This window comes from Hypanus sabinus, chromosome 19 (genome assembly GCF_030144855.1).
Source record: "Hypanus sabinus isolate sHypSab1 chromosome 19, sHypSab1.hap1, whole genome shotgun sequence".
NCBI lineage: Eukaryota > Metazoa > Chordata > Chondrichthyes > Myliobatiformes > Dasyatidae > Hypanus > Hypanus sabinus.
The window spans coordinates 582,981-603,844 of record NC_082724.1 but is presented as its reverse complement, the minus strand read 5'-3'; the positions used below and the strand labels follow the sequence as shown (position 1 = coordinate 603,844).

General features: G+C 44.0%; 1 protein-coding gene across 7 annotated transcripts in view; it reads right to left on the bottom strand.

Moving 5' to 3' along the window:
* The window catches only part of LOC132377651 (protein kinase C delta type-like), a 135,364-nt gene that overhangs the window by 109,979 nt on the left and 4,521 nt on the right, over positions 1-20,864 (bottom strand). For 2 of the 7 annotated variants that reach the window (XM_059943854.1, XM_059943847.1), the window contains exons 2-3: positions 13,939-14,017; positions 9,208-9,397 (exon numbers count right to left, since the gene is read on the bottom strand). The exons of 1 other annotated variant lie outside the window; for it this stretch is intronic. The gene's annotated coding sequence lies outside the window, so the exon portion shown is untranslated. The remainder of the gene's footprint in view (positions 1-9,207; positions 9,398-13,938; positions 14,018-20,864) is intronic. 4 more of the 7 variants (XM_059943850.1, XM_059943851.1, XM_059943848.1 and 1 more) reach the window with 4 other exon arrangements.

Here is a 20,864-nt window from a genome sequence, read left to right as displayed (position 1 = left end):
AGACACCCTCAAATTTCTACAGATATATCATAGAGAACATTTGAACTGGCTACATCACCATCTGGGGAGGGATGGGGCAGTGGGGTGGCTACTGCACAGAATTGAAAGAAGCTGCAGAAAATTGTGAACTTAGTCAGCTCCATCATGGGCACTAACCTCCTCGGTATCCAGGACATCTTCAAGGAGTGATGCCTCAAAAAAGCAGCATTCATCATTAAGGACCCCCATCACCCATCATGACTTGCTCTCATTGCATCAGGAAGGAGGTACAGAAGCCTGAAGGCACACACTCAGTAGTTCAGGAACAGCTTCTTCCCTTCTGCCATCCAGTTTCTATAATTCGCAAGTTCTATTTCTTTTATTATGTGTTGCATTGTACTGCTGCTGCAAAGACAACAAATTTCACGACGTATGCCAGTGATAACAAACCTGATTCTGAGTTTCGGGTTGGCACCAATGACTAATGGTGTTCTGGAGAGGTTGGTTTCAGGACCGCTCCTTTTTACGTTATACGTCAATGATTAGGATAATGGAATTAATGGTTTTATGACCAAGTTTGCAGATGATACAAAGATGGGTGGATGGACAGGTAATGTTGAGGAAGCCAGGATATAGAGGACTTGGGCAGATTAGGAGAATAAGCAAAGAAGTGGCATATGGAATACAGTGTAGTGCAGGGAAGTGTAGAGTCATACAACTGGGTAGAAGGAATAAAGGCATACACTATCTTCTAAATGGGGATCGAAGTCAGAAATCAGAGGTTCAAAGGGACGGGAAATCTCTGCAGGATTCACTAAAGTTTAACTTGCAGGTTGAGGGTGGCAAGGAAGGGAAATTCAATGTTAGCATTCACTTTGAGATACTGAAATATAAAGCCTCAGCATTATATCCTTTTTATTATAAGACCATAAGATATAGGAGTACAATTAGGCTATTCAGCCCATTGAGTCGGCTTCCCCATTCCATCATGGCTGATTATCCATCTCAACATATTCTCCTGCCTTTAATCAATAATTTATCAACCACTCTTTTAAATATACTCAATGAGATAGCCTCCACAGCTGTATGTGGCAATGAATTCCACAAATTCACCATCCTCTGGCTAAAGAAATTCCTCCTCATTTCTGTTCTAAAGTGATACTCTTCAACTCTGAGACTGGTCACCAGTCTCAGTTTTAGATGCTTTCTGTTGTTTTTTAAACTTATCAATCCTACAGCTCCCCAATAAATGTTGCTATATTATATGCCCGCTCTTTTCCTTTTATACATCGAACATAGACATCTACAGCACATTACAGGTCCTTCAGCCCACAATGTTGTGCCGACCATTTAAACTACTCTAGAAATTGCCCAGAATTTCCCTAGAATGTTACATTCCCCTCTATTTTTCCAAGCTCCAAGTACCTATCTAAAAGTCTCTTAAAAGACTCCATTGTATCTGCCTCCACGACTAACACCTGCAAACCATTCCATGCACCGGCTACACTGTGAGAGAAACATACCTCTGACATCCCCTCTACCTACTTTCAAGCACCTTAAAACTATGCCTTCTCATGATAGCAATTTCAGCCCTGGGAAAAAGCCTCTAGTTATCCACACAACCAATGCCTCTCACAATCTTATACACCTTTATCAAGTCACCTCTCATCCTCCATCTCTCCGAGAAGAAAAGGCCAAGTTCACTCAACCTATACTCATGAGGCATGCTCTCCAATCCAAGCAACATCCTTGTAACTCTCCTCTGCACTCTCTCCATACTATCCAAAGAAACATAGAAACAAAGAAAACCTATACCACAGTACAGGTCCTTTGGCCCACAATGTTGTGCCAAACATGTACGTACTTTAGAAATTACCTAGGGTTACCTATAGCCCTCTATCTTTCTAAGCTTCATGTACTTATCCACAGTCTCTTTTTAAAAAAAACCCTATCATATCCACCTCAACCGCCGGCAGCCCATTCCATGCACTCACCACTCTGTATTTATATAAAAAAAACTTGCCCCTGACATCTCCTCTGTACCTACTCCCCAGCACCTTAAGCCTGTGTTCTCTTTTGGCAACCATTTCAGCCCTGGGAAAAAGCCTCTGAGCATTGGTGAGGCCAAATTTGGAGTATTATGTACAGTTCTGGTCACCGAATTATAGGAAAGATGTCAACAAAATAGAGAGGGTACAGAGGAGATTTACTAGAATGTTACCTGGGTTTCAGCACTTAAGTTACAGAGACAGGTTGAACAAGTTGGGTCTTTATTCTTTGGAGCATAGAAGCTTGAGGGGGGACTTGATAGAGGTATTTAAAATTATGAGGGCGATAGATAGAGTTGACGTGGATAGGCTTTTTCCATTGAGAGTAGAGGAGATTCAAACAAGAGGACATGAGTTGAGAGTTAAGGGGCAAAAGCTTAGGGGTAGCACGAGGGGGAACTACTTTACTCAGAGTGGTAGCTGTGTGGAACGAGCTTCCAGTAGAAGTGGTAGAGGCAGGTTCGATTTTGTCATTTAAGAAGAAATTAGATAGGCATATGGACAGGAAAGGAATGGAGGGTTATGGGCTGAGTGCAGGTAGGTGGGACTAGGTGAGAGTAAGAGTTCGGCACGGACTAGAAGGGCCGAGACTACCTGTTTCCATGCTGTATGGTTATATGGTTATCAACACAAACAATGCCTTTCATCTCATACACCTCTATCAGGTCACCTCTCATCCCCCATTGCTCCAAGGAGAGAAGGCCGAGTTCACTCAACCTATTCTCATCATGCATGCTCCCCAATCTAGGCAACATCCTTGTAAATCTCCTCTGCACCCTTTTATAGTTTCCACATCCTTCATGTCGTGAGGTGACCAGAACTGAGCACAGTACTCCAAGTAGGGTCTGACCAGGGTCCCATCTAGCTGTAACATTACCTCTCGGCTCTTAAACTCAATCCCATGGTTGATAAAAGCCAATGCATCATATGCCTTCTTAAAAACAGTCAACCTGTGCAACAGATTTGAGTGTCCTATAGACTCTGGCCTCAGGATCCCTCTGATTCTCCACCATGCCAAGACTCTTACCATTAATACTATATTCTGCCATCATATTTGACCTACCAAAATGAGCCACCTCACACTTATCTGGTTTGAACTCGATTTGCCATTTCTCAGTCCACTTCTGCATCCTATCAATGTCCCACTGTAACCTCTCACAGCCCTCCAGACTATCCACAACACCCCCAACATAGTGTCATCAGCAAATTTACTAACCCGTTCACTTCCTCATCCGGGTCACTTATAAAAAAAATCATGAAGAGAAGGGGTCCCAGAACAGATACCCACTGGTCACCGACCTCCATGCAGAGTTTGACCTGTCTGTAAACACTCTTTTGTGGGCAAGCCAATTCTGTATCCACAAAGCAAGGTCCCCTTGGATCCCATGCCTGCTTACTTTCTCAATAAGGCTTGCATGGAGTACCTTATCAAATGCATTGCTGAAATCTATATACACTACATCTACTGCTCTACCTTCAATGTGATTAGCCACATCCTCAAAAAATTCAATCAGGCTCACAAGGCACATCCTGCCCTTGACAAAGCCATGCTGACTATCCCTAATCAGATTATGACTCTCCAAATGCTCATAAATCCTGCCTCTCAGGATCTTCTGCAGTGATGTGCCCACAACTAAAGAAAGAAATGCTGTCTTTGACTTGTCAGCCATGTTTCATCCTTCCTTTAGAATACTTCTAGAATATCTCCCAGAATATCAAGCCCTTGTTGCTGTTGTTATCACTGCTAGTGATCCCTCCAATCAACTTTAGCAAGCAGAGTCTCATGACTCTGTAGTTGCCCTTACTCCACTGTAATGCTGATACATCTGATTTTCACTTATCAAACATAGTGAATTCTATTAAACTACGATTACTGCCTTCTAAGGGCTCCTTTACCTCAAGGTTCCTAATCAGATAAGGTTTATTACAAAACACGCAATCCAGAATTGCCTTTTTCCTACTGGGCTTAACCACAAGCTGCTCTGAAAAGCCATCGCAAAAGCATTCTAAAAATTCCTTCTCTTGGGATTCAATACCAACCTGATTAGGAAAATCTACCACTATATTGAAATTCCCCATGACCATCTAACATTGCTAAGGCTGTGCCTTCTAGTCCTAAACTCCCACACTAGAGGAAACATCCTCTCCATGTCCACTGTCCATCAAACACTCCTGAGACGTTAATCCTGTCATTCCCAAAATCAACTTCTTCTGGACCCTCTCCATTGCCAGTACATCTCCTCTTAGCTGAGGAGCCAGATGATACGATGATTGGAAGAGGGGAAGGTAGCATTGAAGAAACGGGTAGTATGCAGAAGGTCTTAGACAGATTAGGAGAAAGGGCAAGAAAGTGACAAATGTTGGAAGATGTATGGTCATGCACTTTGGTAGTAGAAATGAATGTGCAGACTATTATCTGAACGGGGAGAAAATCCCCAAAAAAAAAGAAATGCAAAGGGACCTGGGAGTTCTTGTGCAGAACCCCCTAAAGGTTAACTTGCAGGTTGAGTTGGTGGTGAAGGTGGCAAATGCAATGGTAGTATTCATTTCAAGAGCAGGGACCTGATGCTGAGGCTTTGTAATGAACTGGTGAGGCTTCACCTTGAGTATTGTGAACAGTTTAGGGCTCCTCATCTAAGAAAAGATATGCTGGCATTGGAGAAGGCTCACAGGAGGTTCACAAGGATGATTTTGGGAATGAAAGGATTTATCATACAAGGAATACAAGGAACGTTTAATGGCTCAGGGTCTGTACTCACACAGAGGGGTGTGTGCATGGACTGCATGGTGATGGTGGTAGAGGTGAATACAATAGGGTCTTTTAAGAGCCTCTTGTATAGGTACATGGAGCTTAGAAAAATAGAGGGCTACACTGTAGGGAAATTCTAGGCAGTTGCTAGAGTAGGTTATATGGTCGGCACAACATTGTGGGTTGAAGGGCCTGTAATGTGCTGTCGATTTCTACGTTTCTAGACTGAGTAGATGTGGAAAGGATGTTTCCTATGGTGGGGGAGTCTAGGACAAAAGGGCGCAGCCTCAGCACAGGGGGCATCCATTTAAAACAGATGCAGATAAATTTCTTAACCAGAGGGTGGTGAATTTTTGGAATTTATTATCACAGGCACTGTGAAGGCCAGGTCATTTGATGTATTTAAAGCAGAGCTTGGTAGGTTCTTGATTGGACATGGCATCAAAGGTTATAGGCAATAGACAATAGGTGCAGAAGTAGACCATTCGGCCCTTCGAGCCTGCACCGCCATTTTGAGATCATGGCTGATCAACTTCTATCAATACCCGGTTCCTGCCTTATCCCCATATCCCTTGATCCCTCTATCCATAAGATACCTATCTAGCTCCTTCTTGAAAGCATCCAGAGAATTGGCCTCCACTACCTTCCGAGGCAGTGCATTCCAGACCCCCACAACTCTCTGGGAAGGCCAGGGAGAAAGGATCAGCCATGATTGAATGGTGGAGTCTAATCAATGCCTTATAAAGCCTCAGCATTACATCCTTGCTCTTATATTCTAGTTCTCTCAAAATGAATGCTAACATTCATTGCCTTCCTTAGCCCAAGCCCAAATCCAAATCCAGAGTCCTGAGACCAATGTGTGCAGCACCCCATTTGACACAGCCAGCCATCCTGAGGAGAACTCCTTTCCTTGGCTCACAGTCTAGTGACTAATTCTACATTAGTCATTTACATAGTATCAGAAGACATTTCCCATCCCCTCCCTTCACATAAACCAGATCCCTGGACTACAACGCTCCGGTCACCAACCGACACCATCTCCCCTGGCCCAATCACCCAACACTAACCCGTCTGTCTCCATCACATTCCCCCATCCTCCAACTCGGTGTCTCTCTAACCCCCCCACAACTCAAATGTATTAATTCCACAACACAGCAGCAGGGAAAGAACAGAATGACAGAGAATCACTCACAGACAATGCAATCTGCATTTAATTGGTTTCTATAGACTCATTCAAAAGCTCTGCTTTAAATAACAAAGGCTAATCCCTCCCTTCGCCCACTGCTCTGACAGCTCCCTATCACCAGGCTGCATCGTGAGCTGCTGTCTCTGGGTGGGGAACTGAGTTGCAGTCACAGAGCTCCCATCACATCATAAAGTGGACACTTTGATTGTGCTATAATTAATTAAGAGTTGTGTAGTGAGTTTCCTAACCTAGTTCCATTGATAAACCAGGCAACAATTCCACATCTAAAATCTCATCCCACACCATTTAGATAATATTTCCTATACATTTAACTCTACATTTCTGTATCGATTGATAAAATCTTATATACATTTTCCTGCTTTTTCCACTTGAATGAACATATTGCAAATCCAAGTCCCATTGATGCCAGTCCTCATCACTTCACAATAGTTGGACACCACACTTGCCCCTGTACCCCACCTCAGGACAGTCTCAGTTACACAGAGCAATGATAGAGTGAAATTAGTTCAGCCAGAAGACGGAGACCAGCACATGTGCACACACAAAGCAAGGTGTGGCGCGCGCACACACACACAGAGCTGGGCCAGGCCGAAACGCAGAGAGGAGGCCCCTCTACCACCATCTTGTTAGCAAATGTGCAGTCGGAGAGCAAAAATGAGGACCTGAGGGCAAGGGTGCTGTATTGCAGCGAAATAAGGAATTGTTGTGCTCCGTGTTTTACTCAGAGTAAACCAGAGACAGCAACCAGACCGCGAGGCTTCTCAGTGCACAAGATGCACCAAACTGCTGATTTGAAAACGGCAGAAGGTAGAGGTGTGTTTCATGGTGAAATCTCTGTGGTATACTGATGTGGCAGTTCTTTTGTACTCCTATTCCCCTGACCTTGAACACCCAACGATGAAATGCTGACTGTTCTACTTACTAAGATTTCTCCTCTATGATCCCGACTGCAATTTACATACTACTAGCAGCTGACTAGTGTATAATCAAGCACTTGGAAAAACTGCATGATGCTGTCAACAAACAAAAAACAGTCCACTGCGAGACATTTCATATCATAGTCATGGATTTCAATTAGGCTTGTTTAAAGAATTCCCTGCTCAATTACCATCAGCATATAACTTGTAGCACCAGAGGTCCCAACACATTAGCCCACTGTTATACTAAGATAAGGAATGACTACTGTTCCATGGCAAGATCACATTTAAGGAAATCTGATCACTTGGCTGTCCCTCTCCAACTTGCACACGGCTCCAGAGTCGAGGACACCAAAGATGTGGTCGCAGGAGGTAGAGAAGTGGCTATGGGATTGCTTTGAGTCAGTGAACTGGGCTGTGTTCAAGGACTCATCTGTGGATCTGAATGAATACACCACAGATGTCATAGGCTTTATAAAAACAGTTGTAGTTGAGTGTATCCCCATAAGATAATTCAGAGTCTTCACCAACCAGAAGCACCGGATGAACCATGAGATCCACATTCTCGAGGGCCAGATCAGAGGCATCAAGTCTGGTAACCAAGAAATTTACAAGAGGTCCAAGAATGACCTCCAGAAAGCCATCTCACAGGCAATGAATCAATGAAAGATGCTTGACAACTGAGGCGGGACTTGAATACGAGCAGCCCTTGCAAAGTGAAATCAAGCAACATAGAAGGCATTGTACTCATCTGGAAGTGAAGCCCTGTTGTCACTATGTTCACTTTTGCTTCAAAACATGGAAGAACTATTACAAACTTTCACAGCCCCTGATGACCCTATGATTTCAATCTTTGAGCCTGACGCGAGAATATCTTTCAGGAGGGTGAATCCACAGAAGGCATCTGTCCCATATGGGGTACCTAGTTAGGACAGGGGGCAAAGAAGAGTATATCCATCTCTATGCATGCACACACACAGATACTGACACAGTGACATTGACTTCATCCCTTCCAAGTCTCTTCCCCCAAGCCAAAGTTGTTTTTTTCAAATCTGAAATTAAATGCATCATGGAATAAACTCCCAGTGTCCTTTCTGAATGTTCCATGAACACTCAATCCCTCATTATTCCTTTTTTTAAGCACTATTTATGGTTGCAATTTATAGCAATTATCTCTTTGTACTGTACTGCTGCCACTGAACAACAAATTTCACGTCAGTTAATAAACGGGGTTCTTCTCTTCAAGCTGTCACCCTGGTTCACTCAACTCAAAGTTCAATGCTATCAACCTGCACAACTCAAAACATTAAACACAAACACTCTTAAATCCTCAAATTTGAAATCTGTGAATCCAGTGCACGTCTGGTCTGCAGCAAGGAATCCAGACAAACCATCTAGTCCTTAAGTATCGAGGGAATCAGAAATCATTACTTCCAGCACCTCAGTTCATTCTGATTGACAACAATTATTTCAGAATATTTCACACAGCTTTCCACACAGGAGACTGCAGCCCACAATATCCTTTTATTCATCAATTCGAGCTGGGACACTCCACAACCTGTGCCAGCTCAGGTTCCTGAACCCTTGCTACTCACAACGGTTTTCCAGTCCCTTACTCACCTCCGTGGTCCCAAGCACCTAGCAGCTGTGAATCCTTCTGAATAATAGCTTCTGCAGTCTTACATTCCTGGGTTGGCCACAAGTCTCAGAACCACACACCTCCGCAGAAGCTCACAAATGAGAAGCTTCAGCTGCAACTAAACTGCACCTTCCTGACGTCAAGTTTGTTGACAGCCCCCTATGAGCGAACTTGGTCCGATCACAAACACCCTCCAGAGCCCTGAGTTGCAGCTGCTGCCTCCCACAATCCCCAACAGTGATCCCAGACCTGCATACACCAGCCCCTTCACTACAAATATCACACAACATCAGACCTCATTATACACAATGCACACCAGATATACACTACAAAGCGCAATGCAGCCAAGAGGCAGCTGGGCTGGGGACAGGGTGGAGTTGATAGCTGCAGCCACCCACAGGTGGGTCTGGGGTCCACAGCCACCAAGAGGTGCTGCTGCATTGCTGACGCATTGGATAACAAGCCCTGAAGGTTCCACCATGAAGTGTTGGGTTGCCCAGGGGTGATGGGAAAGGGCCAGAGCTACAGGGACTGTGGGGTCCAGATCGGCTCTTGTCTGAGTGAGTGGGTGGTTGAACACATTTGTCAAGGGCAAAGGGAATCACTGGCTGAAGTGGCAGTGGTGGTCCGAGTTTGAACGCCTCTGTCTGAAGATGACTCCCACTCACCTGTGTCTCTCAGTCACGCTCACTCTTGCTGTCAGATATCAAAAGTTCCAGCACAGAAAATCCATCGTCTCCTCCCAACACTGCGACACAGTAACAGACAGTATCTGCAGTCAGATAGGTGTATATTAAACTGTTTCCTTCCAACGCTCTGAGCCACTGCTTGTTGGGGGCGGAGAGAGAAAATTCAGCACTGAAAAAGAAAGAAATGTTTTTTCTCTCTACCTGGGTAGAGTTATAAACCCAGATACACTCACCCTTCATATCCAAACCAGCTGAAAAGTCTCAACGCCATGTCAAAAGAGCAGAATTAGGCCCTTCAGCATATTGAGTCTGCTCTGCCACAATTCATGTCTTTATTTTCTCATCTTTCCAGTTTCTCCTTAAAGTATTTAACCCCTTCACCAATTAACAACTAATCAATCTCTGCCTTAAATACCCTCAACAACTCAGCCTCCACAGCCCAAGATGTAAACTCTGCATTTCCTCACAAGTGCTGTCTGACTGCTGAGTTCAGCACTGGGTCCATAACTCTCCAAGGTTATGACTCTCCAGCATACAGCCAAACCATTTCTGCCCCTATCACCCTTCCCAGATAAGTTCCAAACTGCATCTCTCTATCGCCCACCCTTTTCCCTGTTAAACATAATCCCATGGGTTTTTGACCCAAGGGAAATTGACCCTTGCCAATTACTACCACGATGGGCCTCTGCTTTATACCCTGCACTTGTACTCGAGTCAGATACAGATGGGAGCATGTCCTCCAGGCTGCATCTGTGCCAGTCATTAACACCAATTCAGATTAATGTAAAGAGTTCTCCTCCCCACACCCATCAACTTCACCCAGATTCTACTCCTCATCCACGTGTTGGGGGTCATTGGCAGCAGCCAATTAATCCACTGGCCTGCACATCTTTGGGAATTCACGCCATCATCGGAAGAACATGCAAACTTTCAACAGATAGTATCCAAGGTCAGTATCGAACCCAGGTCTCTAGCATGGTGAGACAGCTGTACTGCCGAACTCTCTCCCCTGGAGTTTGCTCTGGAGAAAAAACTCTAATCCCTTCAGATTCCCAGTCATCACATCTCTGCAGCCTCTCTAGTGCAATCACATCCGTCATGTAATGAAGTAACTTGAACCATAGCTCTTGGTCAGCCTGTGACCAGACCAGTATGTTAACAGTTCCAATATAATAACTTCTCTGCTTTTATGCTCAGTGCTTCAACTGATAAAGAAAAACATTCTTCCTGCTTTTTTAAAGAACCTTATTGACCTGATCTGCTACCTGTAAGAATCCTTAGACACATATTCCTCATATCTCAGACTCATTCATATCCATGTCAACCTGTAGGTAGCTTTCCATATTAACCCCATCTTCCACAGCCTCAGTGCCTAAGCAATTTGTTTGTCTAGACTCTAGACACATCTTAACTGCTGTCATTGACCTTGCCTCCACCACTCCCTCAGGCAGTGTGTCCCAGGGACTCACCGCTCTCTGGGTGGAGGTCCCTCTCAGATCCCCTCCAAATCTCTAATATTTACCCTGAATCAGAGTAATCTATTTTTAAAAACTCTGATATGAGGGAAAAGTTTCCTGCTGTACACATTCTCCACAACTCTTATAATTTTATACAACTCAGTCATGTGCCCACTTAATCTCCTCTGCTCCAGAAAGAACAGACCCAGCCACTCCAGTATCTCCTCCTAACTGAACTGCTACATCCCAAACATGATCCTGGTGAATCCCCTATGCACTCTCTCTAGTCCAATAGTCAATGTATATTCCATGTCTTGTTACACTCCCCCAAATACATTGATTCACACTTCTTTGCATTAAGTTTGATCAAAATTTTTGCTCAGATATCCACGTCATCATAAAATTTGAGTAGTAAAACTCTTTTCATTTCACTATCAACCATGTGGTGGACAACTTTTCTATCATCTACAGAAATCTTTACAAAATCTCCATACTAAATCAAAGAGACACACACACACAACTCTGGAACTCTGCTGGTAACAGCCCTGCATTACAAATACGCCATTCCTTGCTGCCTGTTGTAACAATCCCATGTTACAAATATACTTCTCCTTGTTTCCTTCGAAAAAAGTTAGTTTTGGCTCCATTTGGATCCCATGGGCTTTTCTACATTTTGACCAATCTGCATATGTGAGCATGACAAAATTCTCAAAGGTCTCGAGACCTGAAACTTTAACAATTTCTTTATGCCACTAATCCCGCCTTACTGGTTGGGAGATCAGTTTTTGTTTCTTCTCCTCAGATTCCACCATCAGGTTTTTTTTATATATAGCATTTCATTAAATACACAGCCTTCTGCCTCTTTGTACCTTGTACCTCTTCCAAAACAAAAATTAATTTACTCTGTCAGACTGCAATAAAAATGCCTTGGCCATTGACTCCACTCCTCCATCCAATAAGGCCATTGAACTAAAATGCTAACTCTGCCCCTTTTCTCATAGATATACCTGACTTAGTCTAATTTCAGAACTGAAAGTCACACACAAATAGCAAAGGACAATTCAATGAAAGTGTTGAGTTCAATCTGTAAACCCGATAGCTTGTGTCCACCTGGACCGGTCACACTGACATCAATGTAGGTTAACTGGCTGCAGTAAATTGCCTTTAGTGTATGGTGGCACTTGTGAGGAGCTACTGGGAACAAGGGGGACATAAAACATGACTGGGTATAAGATAGGGTGGTGAGGTCCTGATCTGGGGTCCTCAGTTAGTGGTCACGGTCCATGGCATAAAAACGTTTGGGAATCCTTGATGAGGACAGTGGCCTGTTTCCTTGCGTTATGACAAGTACCACCACCTCATTCACCCCCAAAACAACCATAGCAACAAGACATCAACTTTGAATTCTCTCATTTTCTCATCCTCATGTTTCTTTTCTTCCCCTGATGTATCCCATCCTCCTACACCCACCCAAGCCCCTATCACTGTTTCTATCCCCTCCTCCACACACATCTGCCCTTCACCCACAGATGTCCTGGTCACTCCCTCCACTGTTCACACGTACCCTTCCCATCCTCCTTTAGTTCCATGCTCCACCTCTGTTTACTAACAGTCTCCATCATCTATAGGCCTTCTATCAGCCTCTTGTCACTAACCCCACTCTCCCCTCCTCTATCTTCATATCACCACCTCACATGAAACACCTATCACCTGCTCCTGTTCCACCCCTTCCCTCCACTGTTCCGTACTAGCTAGCTCCCATCTCTGTGTGCAGATAAAATACCTCAACCCAAAACTCCAACTCTCCATTTCCTTCCAGATCCTGCTTGACTTGCCCAGTCTCTCCGGCAGTTTGATGTGCCGACAATTTAAACTTTACTGTAGAAAATGAGTGCTAAAGGCCTTCAGGCCTCGCTAAATTGGCTCTTCTCAGATAGTACCTTCACCTCAAACAGCCCCATACCCTCAAATGGCAGAATGCCCTCCCTCTCTTACAGCTCTGTGGATTTACCCACACATAAGGGAGCTCACCACCACCTTCTCAAGGGCAACTCGAGATGTGTAATTAAACATTGGCTTAGCCTGTGAAGCCCACATCATGACAATCAACAAATAGTGTGCTGAAGTCCCCTGTAATTAGCACCCTGTGAAGAGAAGTGGTTTTAATGAGAATAATCAGGAGAAAACTTCCTGCAAGTGTGAGGTGTTCTTAAAGTGAAAACTTCATGAAAAAAAGCAGCCAATTAGTTTTATACCATTAAGCACAAGTCAGACTTATTATTGGCTTTCACTACATTGGTTTGATCCTCATTCCAACCTGTCCCAAACTTCCTATCTTCAATTTCCAGATCAGATTTATTTCCTTCAGCTTCCTGTTACTCTGCTAAACTAACTAAAACTGCACAATAAACCTGTCAGAGATAGTGGTCAAGCCCAACAGTCAGTGAAGGAAAAGCAACACACGCAAAATGCTGGTGGAATGCAGCAGGCCAGGCAGCATCTATAGGAAGTAGTACAGTCGACGTTTCAGGCCGAGACCCTTCGTCAGGACTAACTGGAAGAAGAGATAGTAAGAGCCTTGAAAGTGGGAGGGGGAGGGGAGATATTAAATGGGGAGGGATGAAGCTAAGAGCTGAGAAATTGATTGGCAAAAGGGATACACAGCTAGAGAAGGGAAAGGATCATGGGATGGGAGGCCTAGGGAGAAAGAAAGGGGGAGGGGAGCACCAGAGGGAGATGGAGAGCAGGCAAGGAATGATTGTGAGAGGGACAGAGATAGAAAAAAAGGGGAAAATAATAAATGAATAAATAAATAGGAGATGGAGTAAGAAGGAGAGGAGGGGCATTAACGGAAGTTAGAGAAATCAATGTTCATGCCATCAGGTTGGAGGCTACCCAGCCGGTATATAAGGTGTTGTTCCTCCAACCTGAATGTGGCTTCATCTTGACAGTAGAGGAGGCCATGGATTGACATATCAGAATGGGAATGGGACGTGGAATTAAAATGTGTGGCCACTGGGAGATGCCTTGAATCTCCCAGCGAAGGAATTCTGCCACATGAGTGGGTAGTGGGTACACAGTGGTCAAGCCCAGCAGTCAGTGAAGAGACCCTGGCACGAGTGGGTAGTGCCTGACAGCTAATAACTTGGATTTTATACCAACAGAGTGAGCCATCAAATTATTTAAACTCATAAGACAAAATAAAAAGATTTCACAATGTCTTTGAAATGTTTTTCAATAGTTGATGACTAACCTGTTAAGATAAAATCCTGATTGAGAAGTTACAGAACCTGGGCCGCTGTACCTCCCTCTGCAATTGGATTCTCGAATTCCTAATCGGAAGACAACAATTTATGAAGATTGTTGATAATGTATCCTTCTCGCTAACGATCAACACTAGTGCACCTCAGGGGTGCAAGGTTAGCCCACTGTTCTACTCTATATACACATGACCGTGTGGCTAGGCATACCTCAAATACCATCTATAAATTTGTTGATGATACAACCATTGTTGGTAGAATCTCAGATGGTGATGAGAGGGCGCACAGGAGCGAAATATGCTAACTAGCGGAATAGTGCCATAGCAACAACCTGGCACTCAACTTCAGTGGACAAAAGAGCTGATTGTGGACTTCCAGAAAGGTAAGACGAAAGGACACGTACCAATCCTCAGAGGGATCAGAAGAGTAGAGTGAGCAGTTTCAAGTTCCTGGGTGTCAAGATCTCTGAGGATTTTAGTTGGCTCCATCTTGGGTACAAGCCTACAAAGTACCCAGAACATCATCAGGGAGCGGTGTCTCAGAAGGGCACTGTCCATTGTTAAGGATCTCCAGCACCCAGGGCAGCCCTTTTCTCATTGTCACCATCAGGTAGGAGGGTACAGAAGCCTGAAGGCACACACTCAGCGGTTCAGGAAGAGCTTCTTCCCCTCTGCCATCTAATTCCTAAATGGACATTGAACCCTTGAACATTACCTCACTTTAATATATATTATTTGTTTTTTTGCACAATTTTAATCTATTCAATATACATATACAGTAATTGATTTATTTATTATTACTATTTTATTTTTCCTTCTACATTATGTATTGCATGGAACTGCTGCAGCTAAGTTAACAATTTTCACGACATGCCGGAGATAAATACCAGGTAGTGTAGTGGTTAACATAACACTATTACAGCACCAGTGACCCTGGATCAATTCCACTGCTGTCTATAAGGAGTTTGCATGTTCTCCCTGTCACTGCATGAGTTTCCTCCCAAATTCCAAAGACGTACAAGTCAGTAGGTTCATTGGTCACATGGGTGTAATTGGTGGTGTGGACTCATTGGGTTGAAAAGGCCTGTTACCGTGCTATATCTCTAAACAAATTAAATAGATAAAGGACGGCAACTTTTTTTCTCTTAAGTTAAAGTAAAATTTATCAGAGTACACACGTCACCACATACAACCCTGAGATTCTATTCCTGCAGGCATACTTAGCAAATCTATAGAACAGTAACTGTAAACAAACTGCGCAAATGCAGATAATAAATAAATAGCAATAAATAATGAAATAACAAGATAAAAGAGTCCTTAAATGTGTAGTTATCCCCTTTTGTTCAAAAGCCAGATGGTTGAGCGGTAGAAACTGTTCTTGAATCTGGTGCTATGAGTCCTGAAGCACCTGCACCTTCTTCCTGATGGCAGCAGCAAGAAAAGAGCATGGCCTGGGTGGTGAGTGTCACTGATACAAACAGGCTCTTTGGCCCATCTAGTCATAACAACCTACTATTCTGCCTAGTCCCAGACCAAACCCAGACCATAACCCTCACCTTCCATCCATGTACAATAGACAATAGGTGCAGAAGTAGACCATTCGGCCCTTCGAGCCTGCACTGCCATTCTGAGATCACGGCTGATCATCTACTATAAATACCCGGTTCCTGCCTTGTCCCCATATCCCTTGATTCCCCTATCCATAAGATACCTATCTAGCTCCTTCTTGAAAGCATCCAGAGAATTGGCCTCCACTGCCTTCCGAGGCAGTACATTCCACACCCCCACAACTCTCTGGGAGAAGAAGTTTTTCCTTAACTCTGTCCTAAATGACCTACCCCTTATTCTCAAACCATGTTTTCTGGTACTGGACTCCCCCAGCATCTGGAACATATTTCCTGCCTCTATCTTGTCCAATCCCTTAATAATCTTATAAATTGCAATCAGATCCCCTCTCAATCTCCTTAATTCCAGCGTGTACAAGTCCAGTCTCTCTAACCTCTCTGCGTAAGACAGTCCAGACATCCCAGGAATTAACCTCGTGAATCTACGCTGCACTTCCTCTATAGCCAGGATGTCCTTCCTTAACCCTGGAGACCAAAACTGTACACAATACTCCAGGTGTGGTCTCACCAGGGCCCTGTACAAATGCAAAAGGATTTCCTTGCTCTTGTACTCAGTTCCCTTTGTAATAAAGGCCAACATTTCATTAGCCTTCTTCACTGCCTGCTGCACTTGCTCATTCACCTTCAGTGACTGATGAACAAGGACTCCTAGATCTCTTTGTATTTCTCCCTTACCTAACTCTACACCGTTCAGATAATAATCTGCCTTCCTGTTCTTACTCCCAAAGTGGATAACCTCACACTTATTCACATTAAACGTTATCTGTTAAGTATTTGCCCACTCACTCAGCCTATCCAAGTCACCCTGAATACTCCTAACATCCTCATTACATGTCACACTGCCACCCAGCTTAGTATCATCAGCAAATTTACTGATGTTATTCTCAATGCCTTCATCTAAATCATTGATGTAAATCATAAACAGCCGTGGTCCCAATACCGAGCCCTGTGGCACCCCACTAGTAACCACCTGCCATTCTGAGAAACACCCATTCACCGTTACCCTTTGCTTTCTATCTGCCAACCAGTTTTCTATAAATTTCAATATCTTCCCCCCAATGCCATGAGCTCTGATTTTACCCACCAATCTCCTATGTGGGACCTTATCAAATGCCTTCTGAAAATCGAGGTACACTACATCCACTGGATCTCCCTTGTCTAACTTCCTGGTTACATCCTCGAAAAACTCCAATAGATTAGTCAAGCATGATTTGCCCTTGGTAAATCCATGCTGGCTTGGCCCAATCCTATCACTGCTATCTAGATGTGCCACTATTTCATCTTTAATAATGGACTCTAGCATCTTCCCCACTACTGAGGTTAGGCTGACAGGACGATAGTTCTCTGTTTTCTCCCTCCCTCCTTTCTTAAAAAGTGGGATAACATTAGCCATTCGCCAATCCTCAGGAACTGATCCTGAATCTAAGGAACATTGGAAAATGATTACCAATGCATCCGCAATTTCCAGGGCCACCTCCTTTAGTACCCTAGGATGCAGACCATCTGGACCTGGGGATTTGTCAGCCTTCAGTCCCGTCAGTCTATTCATCACCGTTTCCTTCCTAATGTCAATCTGTTTCAATTCCTCTGTTACCCTATGTCCTTGGCCCATCCATACATCTGGGAGATTGCTTGTGTCTTCACTAGTGAAGTCAGATCTAAAGTACTTATTAAATTCTTCTGCCATTTCTCTGTTTCCCATAACTATTTCACCCAATTCATTCTTCAAGGGCCCAACATTGTTCTTAACTATCTTCTTTCTCTTCACATACCTAAAAAAAACCTTTGCTATCCTCCTTTATATTCCTGGCTAGCTTGCGTTTGTACCTCATTTTTTCTCCCCGTATTGCCTTTTTAGTTAAGTTCTGTTGTTCCTTAAAAATTTCCCAATCATCTGTCTTCCCACTCTCCTTAGCTCTGTCATATTTCCTTTTTTTTTTACTGCTATGCAATCTCTGACTTCCTTTGTCAACCACTGTGGCCCCTTTCCCCTCTTTGAATCCTTCCTTCTCTGGGGGATGAACTGATTTTGCACCTTGTGCATTATTCCCAAGAATACCTGCCATTGCTGTTCCACTGACTTTTCTGCTAGGCTATCCGTCCAGTCAACTTTGGCCAGCTCCTCCCTCATGGTTCCATAGTTTCCCCTGTTCAACTGCAACACTGACACCTCCGAGCTGCTCTTATCCTTCTCAAATTGCAGATAAAAACATCATATTATGGTCTCTGCCTCCTAATGGCTCCTTTACTTCAAAATCGCTTATCAAATCCTGCTCATTACACAAGACTAAATCCAGAATAGCCTTGTCCCTGGTCGGCTCTCGTACAAGCTGTTCCAAGAATGCATCCCGTAGGCACTCTACAAACTCCCTATCCTGGGGTCCAGCACCAATCTGATTCTCCCAGTTCACCTGCATGTTGAAATCCCCCATAACTACTGCGACATTACCTTTGCCACATCCCAATGTTAACTCCCTATTCAACTTGCACCCAATATCCATGCTTCTGTTTGGGGGCCTGCAGACAACACCCATTAGGGTCCTTTTGCCCTTACTGTTCCTCAGTTCTATCCACACAGACTCTACTTCTCCTGATCCTATGTCCCCCCTTGCAAAGGACTGAATCTCATTCCACACCAACTGGGCCACCCCACCCCCTCTGCCCACATTTCTGTCCCTACGATAGCACGTATACCCTTGTACATTCATTTCCCAGGTCTGATCTCCCTGCAGCCATGTCTCCGTTATTCCAACATCATCATAGTTACCCATTCGCACCCGAGCTTCAATCTCATCCACCTTATTTCTGACACTTCATGCATTCAGATACAGAATTTTTAGTCCATTTCTCCTCTCTCTGTTTAAATTGCTGCCTATTGTGCTTAATCCAGATCCCCGAACTCCCTTCAGGCTATACGCCCCTCGAATTTTTTTGTCCTTTCTAAATTTACTTATTCTTTCAGTACATTTAACTCCATGTTCCATCAGACCACCCCTCTGTACATGTGTCCTCCTTATCACTTGTTCCACCTCACCTTTCTCTACTATACACTTAATATTCCAGAACTGTGTAGTCCCCACCTATCCTTTATTCTTCATCTCACTATCCTCTCTCGCATTCTAGATCCCTGCCCCCTGCAAATTTAGTTTAAACCACACACCCCCCCCGCCCCCGAGAAGCACTAGCAAACTTTCCTGCAAGAATGTTAGAACCGCTCCAGTTCAGGTGTAAACCGTCCCGTTGGAACAGATCCCACCTTCCCTGGAACAAAGCCCAATTATCTAAAAACCTGAAGCCCTCCCTCCTGCACCATCCGCTTAGCCACATATTAATCTGTATAATCCTTCTGTTCCTTGCCTCACTCGCACATGCCACAGGTAGCAATCCTGAGATTGTTACCCTGGAGGTCCTGCCCTTCAGCTTCGCACCTAACTCCCTGAACTCACTATGCAGGACCCCCTCATTCATCCTACCCACGTCGCTGGTCCCTACATGGACCACACCTGGGTTCTTGCCCTCCCTCTCGAGAATAACCTGCACCCGATCTGAGATGTCCCGGACCCCGGCACCAGGGAGGCAACATACCATCTGAGACTCCTGATCTTCCCCACAAAATCTCCTATCCGCCCCCCTGACTATAGAATCCCCTATCAATACCGCTCTCTTCTCTCCTCCCCTTCCTAGTTGAGGGTCCAACCTCAGTGTACCTATCCAAACTTCTCCTAAATGTTGCCATCGAACCAGCATTCACCACTTCCACGAGCAGCTCATTCCACACTCTCACCATCCTCCGAGTGAAGAAGTTCCCTTTGTAGTCCTGGGCTAGATGGACTACATTGCTGAGAGAGGTTGCTGAAGAGATACTGGATGCATTCATCATGATCTTTCAAGAATGACTTACCCAGAGGACTGAAAAATTAAAAATGTCATTTCACTCTTTAAGAAGGGAGGAAGTCAAAAGAAAGGACTAGTTAGCCTAATGTTGGAAAGTGCTGAAGTCTATTATTAAAGATGAAGTTTCAAGATACTTGTAGACTAATGATAAAATAAGTCAAAGTCAGCATGGTTTCTGTAAAAGGAAATCTTGCCTGAAAAATCTGTCAGAGTTCTTTGAGGAAGTAAGAAGCAAAGTGGACAAAAGAGAGGTAGTGGATGTCATTTACTTGGATTTTCAGAAGGATATCATTTACTTGGATTTTCAGAAGGCATTTGATGCCACACAAGGCTGCTTACAAGCTATGGCGGTACAGGAAAGATTGTAGCATGGATAGCGGAATGGCTGACAGGCAGGAGGCAGTGAGTGGGAATAAAAAGGGCTTTTTCTGGTTGGCTGCCAGTGACTAGTGGTGTCCCTCAGGGGTCAGTATTGGGACCGTTACTTTTCACATTGTTTGTCAATGATTTAGATAATAGAATTGATAGCTTTGTGGCAAAGTTTGCAGATGATATGTAGATAGGTGAAGGGGTAGGTAGTGCTGAGGAAGCAATATGATTGCAGCAGGACTCAGATAAATTGGAAAAATGGACCAAAATGAGCAGATGGAATACAGTTGGAAAATGTATAATAATTCATTTTGGTAAAAGGAAAAATAGTACGGACTATTATCCAAATAGGGAAAAGGTTCAAACATCAGGTGCAGAGCGACTAGGGAGTCCTCATGCAAGATTCCCAGAAGGTTAATTTACAGGTTGAGTCTGTGGTAAAGGCAGCAACTGCAATGTTGGCATTTATTTCAAAGGGAATAGAATATAAAAGCAAGGAGATAATTCTGAACCTTTGTAAGACACTGGTCAGGCTGCACTTGGGTGTACTATCAACAGTTTTCAGACATATTGTCATTGGAGAGAGTCCGGAGGAGGTTCACGTGGATAATTTCAGGAATGAAGGTGTTAACCTATGAGGAGGGTTTGGCAGCTTTGGGCCTGTATTCACTGGAATTTTGAAGAATGTGGGCGCATTTCATTGAAACCTACAGAATATTAAAAGGGCTAGATAGGGTGGATGTGGAGAGTATGTTTTCTATGGTGGGGGTATACAGAACTAGAGGGCACAGCCTCAGAATTGAGGGGCAACCCTTTAGAACTGAGGTAAGAAGGATTTTTTTTTGCCAGAGCGTAGAAGATCTCTGGAATGCTCTGCACAGACTGCAGTGGAGGCCAGGTCCATGGATATAGTTAAGGCGGAAATTGATAGTTTGCTGATCAGCCAGGGCATCAAAGAATATGGGGTTGAGTGGGATCCGGGATCAGCCATGACGGAATGGCAGAGAAGACTTGATGGGCTGAATGGCTTAA